We start from the raw sequence: 9070 nt of genomic DNA, 5'->3' as shown, positions 1-9070 counted from the left end.
CCAAAAAAACCCCACGTTATGTATTTTGAGAATAAGTTAATGTTTATTGTATGGTGCTTTGGAAAGTGTTTAGTGCGGAAAGGCAACATATAAATAAACAGCTCAGCATTGTGTATCGCAATTCTTATTGGTGTAATTTTTAACGTGGATTTTATTCGTATCCAGCGCCGTCTTAAGCTCCCCTGTCGCCATGGTGCGCCGGATCTCTCCAGCACCCTTCCGCCCCGTTTCCCAGCGCGGTGGGCGGGTGGGTGCGGCGCTGCTGCGCGGCGGACGGGCAGGCAGGCACAGCGTGTTCTCTCCGGCGCCCTCCCGCCCCATTTCCCAGCGCGGTGGGCAGGTGGGTGCCGCGCGCAGCTGCGCAGCGCGCCAGCCAGCGGGCGGGCGCAGCTCGCGGCGCCCTCCTGGCGGGCCAGCGCTATGGTGCCCTGCGCCACCGGGGGTCTACGTAGAGCTGGCCCTGTTCGTATCTTAGACTCAAGGGACAAGGGAACTCTAATAATTACACCAGTCAGCCCTGCTAGTAAAATACCACCGACAATTTGTCTTAATAGCACAGTGCATGTCTCAAAACTGGTAGCTGTTGGTATACATGTCAAAAAGCCTCATTGTGGAAAGCGGGGACATTTATTTTAAAATTAGCCTTGCAGATGCTTTTCATATTACATTTTTTAAAAGCAGCAGCAATGGGCCACTGCTGTGACAAGTGTGCTCATTTTTTATTTCTGCCATCCCATTACTCATCTATAGTGCTCCCTTTGTACGTCAAGCGTGCATATAAAATATACCCGCCTGTATGAAAAATGTAATTTAAATATAAAATTTGCCCTAAAGTTAGCAGGCTAGAATAAATTAGAACAGTTGAATGATCTGTCACCGACATGGACAAGTTATGCATAGACTGGGTGGGTTGCAAATCTTGCGTCCCTGGCTTTCTCTTTTATAATTTTTTGACATTTGATTTGACAAGGCAGGGAAGTGTAAAATGATGCTGTAAGCCAAAACTGCCTTTCACTAGCCTATCAACTACAACACTGATTGCAGGCTATCGTGTTGTGAGCAACAGACAAATTACCATGGCAGACCTTTCTGATTAACATGTTTGGGCTCCTTGCTGTTCCAGGGATACGTGAGCTGACAACTTCAATTCAATTAAAAGCTTCGCAAAATGGACCGATTTCATTAAGTGGCACAGAACAGCCACCATATCCCATTCCCCGCGAGACATTTTGATGGGATCACTCCTGTAACAAGGAGGAGTCACGCATCAAATTCTGGCCTTTGCTTTATAAATGCATAATGCACCACACCAGGGACAAAAATAATGATCTCAGGAGTCAAAGGTAGAAACCTTTACAGCCCGAAATATAAAGGCATCGCACAGAGATGTGTGCTGCTGGAACATAATCCCTTATACTTTAACATTCAGGCAGATTAAAGATTCATAGCCTGTGTATTCCTTACATAAAGCATAACTCCTAATATCAAATCGGGCTAACCTTTTTAAAAATAAGGTTTCTAGTCTTCATTATTGCAGGAAACATTTGAAAATAGTGGAAGCTGTGAAACCATACATATCTACGCTGTAAGCTGAGTTGTCATATATGTGGGAGGAGATCAAAGAGTTCTGCACCTGCTCAAACAGGGCTTAATTCATGCAACTCATTAATTAGATTCTAGTACAGGCATAGCCAACACAGTTCCCTCTGCCCCAGATGCTGTTGGTCTCCAACTCCAATTAGCCTTGTCCAACATGGGACTCAATAGCCAGGGATGTGTTTCCGCCCCCCAAAATGGAAACAATTGTAACATTTGGTTGTAAAACTGCTGTGAAAATTGGAGAGTATGTATTGGTGATGTTACAAATGCTGGCCAATCATCCACAGCTGACTTTTGTTTCTAACATACAGAACCAACTACCCTTCCCATAACTTTACCCCAGAGAGAAAGATCCATTTGTAATAACTATTGTGAAAGTGTTCCCAAAACTGATTGAACTCCAACATTATGTTTTTCCATTATCAATGTGTGTTGCTTTATGAGGTTTTCAGCACAATCCTACACATCTCTTCTTAGAAATCAATCCTATTAAGTTTGATGGGTGTCAATACATATGATAACACCCTTCACATTACCTTTTGAATGATAGCCACACAATCCCAATCTTATCAATGAATTGGAAAGAATGGTCACTCTTATATCTTAGGTAATGCTCAACATTCCATATGGCTGGTCTGGTCTCATGGATATCTCTGAGTCACCAAAAATAAAGTCTCTCTCCCTCTCTCCCTCTCCCTCTCCCTCTCCCTCTCCCTCTCTCTCTCTCTCTCTCTCTCTGTGTGTGTGTGTGTGTGTGTGTGTGTTGAGGGAGAGCATCATGAATTTCCTTTTATAGCTCAGTTTTTTAAAAAAATTGAAATATAATAGGAGTGTCAAATATTCCCACCACTAGTTTTCAAAACAAAGAAAGAAGCTGTCTTGACGCAGATCTCTTGAGGCTGTGATTTTTACAGGTGCTGAACGCTTCCATGCCATCAACATCAATTGGCAATGACACAAATTAAATCATATCTGAACATATAATTGTGTAGCGCTAAAGATGAGATTGTCCACAATGTCAGGTTCAATCATTCAAAGGCACCTTTAATGTAGTTAGCCATGGGGTGGGGTGGGGGGAAGCATGGGTAAGAAGCTTAGCAGGGAACCACACCTAATAAAGCACTGCTTTTATGAGGAATTAGCACCCGGAAAATGCCAAAAATTGAAATAATCCAATTTTGAAATAGTTCTCCCCCCCCCCCCGGTTTTAAAAAAGAATGGCTTTAAAGTGAAATGATAGAACTGCTGCTTTTCTAACTCAATGGCTTGTGACGGAGCTTTAAATAAAACCTCAGCCGCAAATGACGGAGCTTAATCATTCCAGTGAACATGGGGAAAATCTACTTTTCTTATTAGTCCTCGTTACAAGGAATGCCTAGCCATAGCAATTTCAGCAGTCCTCCAAGACTTGCCTACTAAATCTTTCACATTAGCAACGGCCCCATCCATTGAAAAGCCAAATGCCGAGGTTTTATAGATCTTCCCTTGAAGCCAATTTCAGGCTTTTTAACCTTTGCCAAACACCACCTCAGCTTTTTTACAGTCCTGTTTTCATGCCAATAAACGGAGACACCATGGTTTGCTCATAGAAATGGTAAATGCATCACTTTATCAGATGGCGTGCTCAATGCACATATCTTTAACCAAAGTTATCTCCTGTCTTATTGTTCGAGGGGGCTTGCATCCATCACATCCGTGAGCAGAAGAGCAAAACAGGCAATTTTCACAAGAGCCCATTTTCTACTTCAGCCTCTTGCACTACCTCCCATGCTGTTCTGGAGGGTACCCAAACTGTTCAGGGACGAGCTGTTGGCAACTCAGTTGGAAGGAGGTGTTGGGTTTCGCCAGCTTCAGCTTGAAAGTGTGCCAGAAATGGTCAAATCGTTTTGATCAGACCCAACAGCAAGACATGACGGAAGTGTATAAGGTCTTGCATGGTGTGGAGAAATAAGATAGGGAGAAAACTGTTCCTTTTTTCTAGTTTGCGCATAACGGCATGTTGTAACAATGTTGGGAGTAAAACAGCAATGCTTGCAATAAGCTACCTGAACCGATGTGGGGCGACAGAGAGAAAGGCAACCTTTTCCTCCTCACCGATTGCTTCTCTTTTAAGTAACTGATCGCCAAAGAATTGATGCTTTTGAATTATGGTGCTGGAGGAGACTCTTGAGAGTCCCATGGACTGCAAGAAGATCAAACCTATCCATTCTTAAGGAAATCAGCCCTGAGTGCTCACTAGAAGGACAGATCCTGAAGCTGAGGCCCCAATACTTTGGCCACCTCATGAGAAGAGTAGACTCCTTGGAAAAGATCCTGATGTTGGGAAAGCAGGAGGGCACTAGAAGAAGGGGACGACAGAGGACGAGATGGTTGAACAGTGTTCTCGAAGCTACGAACATGAGTTTGACCAAACTGCAGGAGGCAGTGCAAGACAGGAGTGCCTGGTGTGCTCTGGTCTATGAGGTCACAAAGAGTTGGACATGACTAAACGACTAAACAACAACAAAGTAGAACATTTCCTTTCAGGATTTACTTCCTTCCTGCTTCTTCTCAAAGTTCAGTGTGCGTATGAGTCAGCATGGACTAACGTTAACTTCTTGACTCCATCTTGGCTGCGTTCAAAGCCTGTGCTTAGAATTGCCTGCTTTGCAGATTATTTCTTTCTGAACACTGCCGCAATATATTTAACAAACTCCAACAAATGCTAGATCTCTGGGCCATCCAATCTTCATGGGATGTAGGAAGATTCAGAACAGAAAGAAGTACTAAAATGTACAGCACACAATTAAACTACGGAATTTAGGCTGTTTGCACACTCCTGTTAACTCTGCGTCAAGGAGCCCCTACAGCATGTGCACATGACATTAGCCACTATCTATATCTATTCTGATATTTATTATGAAATACAGTGTTTTGATGCATTTCCTCCCAAGCAACCTTCAATCCAGACAGGAACAAACCAGCTGCATTTTAAGCCAGTATATGTGTACACGAGATGTGTAATATGTGTAATGCGAGATGAGCGCGCAACCCCAGAGTCAGTCACGACTGGACCTAATGGTCAGGGGTCCCTTTACCTTTACCTTTTTATGTGTACACGAGTGGTACTGTGGTCTAAACCACTGAGCCTCTTGGGTCTGCTGATCAGAAGGTCAGCTGTTCGAATCCCCATGACAGATTGATCTCCCGTTGCTCTGTCCCTGCTCCTGCCAACCTAGTAGTTTGAAAGCACACCAGTGCAAGTAGATAAATAGGTACCGCTGCAGTGGGAAGGTAAACGGTGTTTCTGTGCATTCTCGTTTCCATCATGGTGTTCTGTTGTGCCAGAAGCGGTTTAGTCATGCTGGCCACATGACCTGGAAAGCTGTCTGTGGACAAACGCTGGCTCCTTCAGCCTGAAGTGAGATGAGCGCCACACCCTATAGATGCCTTTGACTGGATTTAACTGTCCAGGGGTCCTTTACCTTTACCTTTACCATACAACCTCCCTCTCACTAGATGGCCATCAAGTGGATGGTTTTAAAAGAAGACGAGGCAAGTTCACGGAGGTTGAGGCTATCAGTGGCTACTAGCCATGATGGCTGTGTTCCTCCCTCCAGTGTCAAAGGCAGTTTTCCTCTAAGTGCCAGTTGCTGGGGATCACAAGTGGGGAGAATGCTGTTTCAATCAGTTCCTGCTCGTGGGTTTCCCACAGGCACCTGTTTCGCCACTGTGACTTGGGTCTTTGGCTTGATCCAGCACATCCTTAAGACCATAGCTGCCAAGATCTCCCCTTTTTTAAGGGAAATTCCCTTATGCTGAATAGGCTTCCTCGTGAGAAAAGGGAAAACTTGGCAGCTATGCCTTAAGACAGAAAAAAGCTATGCATTTAACTGCAAGTCATAAAGGTATAATAACAAACAGTGTAAGAAAAGTCCTTCTGGATGAGGCTAAAAGCCTGTCTAGTTCAGCATCCAGTTTCCTATAGTTGCCAACTATAGGAATATAATAATAATAATAATAATAATAATAATAATAATAATAATAATAATAATTTGTTATTTATACCCCGCCCATCTGGCTGGGTTCCCCCAGCCACTCTGGGCAGCTTCCAACAAAACATTAAAATATGGAAATCAAACATTAAAAGCTTTCCTAAACAGGGCTGCCTTGAGATGCCTTCTAAAGGTCTGGTAATTGTTGTTCTCTTTGACCTCTGGTGGGAGGGCATTCCACAGGGTGGGTGCCACTACCGAGAAGGCCCTCTGCCTGCTTCCCTGTAACTTGGCTTCTCGTAGTGAGGGAACCGCCAGAAGGCCCTCGGAGCTGGACCTCAGTGTCCGGGCAGAACGATGGGGGTGGAGACGCTCCTTCATGTATACTGGACCGAGGCCGTTTAGGGTTTTGAAGGTCAACACCAACACTTTGAATTGTGCTCGGAAACGTACTGGGAGCCAATGTAGGTCTTTCAGGACCGGTGTTATGTGGTCTCGGCGGCCACTCCCAGTCCCCAGTCTAGCTGCCGCATTCTGGGTTAGTTGTAGTTTCCGGGTCACCTTCAAAGGTAGCCCCACGTAGAGTGCATTGCAGTAGTCCAATCGAGAGATAACTAGAGCATGCACCACTCTGGTGAGACAGTCTGCGGGCAGGTAGGGACTCAGCCTGCATACCAGATGAAGCTGATAAACAGCTGCCCTGGACACAGAATTGACCTGTGCCTCCATGGACAGCTGTGAGTCCAAAATGACTCCCAGGCTGCGCACCTGGTCCTTCAGGGGCACAGTTACCCCATTCAGGACCAGGGAGTCCTCCACACCCACCCGCCTCCTGTCCCCCACAAACAGTACTTCTGTCTTGTCAGGATTCAATCTCAATCTGTTAGCCGCCATCCATCCTCCAACTGCCTCCAGACACTCACACATATAGCAGAACATATAGGCAAAATCCATCTCCCACCATTGTCCTCCAGCAACAGGTGTTGCGAGACATGTTTCTATGACCCTTGGGCAGCAATGAACCAGCAGCACTATCATAAATCTGCGTAGTGTTCAACTAAGCATCACTCATTGAAATTAATGAACCTACAGTAGCTTAGTCATGTTCATTCATTTCAAACGGTCTACTCTCATTTTTTAATAAAAAACACTTGCCACTCATTCTTTGCAGAATGTATCACTTCCTCCAAGAAAGAAGGACAACGCACCAATGAAATGGTCTGAAATTTGTGTTAATTTCAAAAATTTCCATAAAGAACAGATAGCTGGATATGTTTTATGGGTTGTGGGGTTGCGTCAAATTAATTTATACTCAGAGCAGACCCGCTGAAATTCATAACCCTAAGTTAGTCATGCCGATTAATTTCAATGGGTCTACTCTGAGTATGACTAATGCCGGCTACAACCAGATAAAAAGATAGATCAACATTTGATGCTAATATCCGTTAGCTTTGCAGTCACTTCTGGAATGAAGAGTATTTTCTGCGGTTCAGCGCACAGCTATCACGAAGCAGCAGTGTAGGAATAAATTATTATTTATGCAGGAAGGCAACATAAAAGATCTTTCCTTCACAATGGCCATAAAATAAATAGAAACTACACTTTTATTCCCAAAATGTATTTCAGGGTAATACACATAAGAATTGGAAAATTACAATAAAATACTAAAATATTAAATATTAAACCACCATAGAGGAATAAAACTGTTCAATTTGTTGAAAATGCATTATTTTAAAAATGACTGGGCAGTGGGCAGATAAAGAAGTTTTAACCCAGTGTCAGTCCTCACTAGGGGAGCCTTATTGCAGAGGGTGTTCCATAGTTGTGGGATTACCATAGAAAAGTCTCTCTTGTTTATTTGTACACATGTAATATATGTCTTCCATACATGGAGCATGGGAGAAGGATTAACCATGTTGGTATGAGAGGAGGCTCTCCTTTAAACATTTGGGCCCCAATTAAAGGAAAGCACCAATATCTTGAACTGGGCACAGCACCGCACTCTAACCAGCTGAGCTCTCCAGGCCCCGCAAACTGCGAAAACTTTGTAAAGAGGCATTAAGGATTCACTGCATATTTAACTTACATGTGTGTGCAAGTCTGCTCAGTAGTAAATGTTCAATAGGGCCAACTCCTAGGTGAGCAGGTGCAAAATTTCTGACAGAGTTCAACAGGTTTAGCCAGGGCTGGCTCAAGACATTTTGCTGCCTGAGGCAAAGGGCAAGATGGCACCCTTCTCCATTTGGACTAGCAGTTGAATCTTACTCAAATCCTGCCGAAAGGACAGTGTCTTCCACTGCACTTGAGGGAAGCAGGCTAGCATAGGAGGTACTGGGCAGGCCACATGTCACTCACATGTCACTCACTGCCTCATCATAGCGCCATCCCTAGGTTTAGCGTTTGGGCCCTCCACTTCAGCTGCAAAAAAGGACAGAAATGTGCATATAACACAAAGCGTATGCAAATTTTATGCAGACCTGTGGGTCTGAGGCTGGAGACCGTGACATTCACACACACACATACAAACACAGAGTGACAATATAATATGGCAAACTAAGTAGGTGCAATACAGTAACTGCAGTTTCACTGAATTGAGTCCAGTACAAGCATTCTTCCATCATAACCATGGCCAGAGCAAATAGAGGATAACAGATTGACAATGTGGGGGGAGAGAGTAGTAAATGAGCAAACTGGTGTGCAGAAATAGGAAGCTCAAGGGCATCCACTGATTAAAAAGGCACCGTTTATGTCCTTGATGGATGATTCAGTGCCCTGTACAGGCATAACACCAAGTGATATGGAAAAGGCCAGGCTGTTGAAAACTCATCTCTAAACATCTGAAACATGTGGAATTTAGCTTCAGATTATTGTCCTCTTCTAAAACGCTCAAAGTAGGTTATTAAGACCCGGTCTTAGCTATACGGCTAAGAATTGTCAAACCTAGTAGCAAAATACTTCTTTATATGCAACGGGGATGGGGGATGTGCGACTCTCCAGATGTTGTTGGGCTACAAAGGCCCATGGGCCATGCTGATTCCATATATCCAACAACATATGAAGCGCCACCGGGTCCTTCTTCACTGATTTAAAGTTATCAGGGCCCCCTCCAAAGCCTGGAATTCGGCTTCCTCATATTTCATAGAATTTGACTTCCTCATATTTCAATATAGGTTAAGTTTATGGATCCATTTTAGGACAGTTTTGAATTCAGTTATGATTTTTGAGAAATGGGAAGGGGAGTGATGAAGTTATTAAGGAACCCCCTTTCAAATCCATCTTCTTTTCTCAATGGGAGAGCCCCGCAAGCTTCATTGTTAATTATTTGTGCCATGTGATTGAAGCACCTGCCCAAAGAGGTCACCTGTGCATTGTGACTCTGAAATGAAAAAGATGTGTGGGCAGGATTGTTTAAACTAATTAATTTGCAAATGAATGTGAATGAGGCTGGGAAATGAGGCATGTTGGGGGAAGTGGTTGGGGAAAGGGGGGGGGAGAAT

Source organism: Zootoca vivipara, chromosome 2, assembly GCF_963506605.1.
Source record: "Zootoca vivipara chromosome 2, rZooViv1.1, whole genome shotgun sequence".
NCBI classification, from domain to species: domain Eukaryota; kingdom Metazoa; phylum Chordata; class Lepidosauria; order Squamata; family Lacertidae; genus Zootoca; species Zootoca vivipara.
This window is presented reverse-complemented; position numbering follows the sequence as displayed.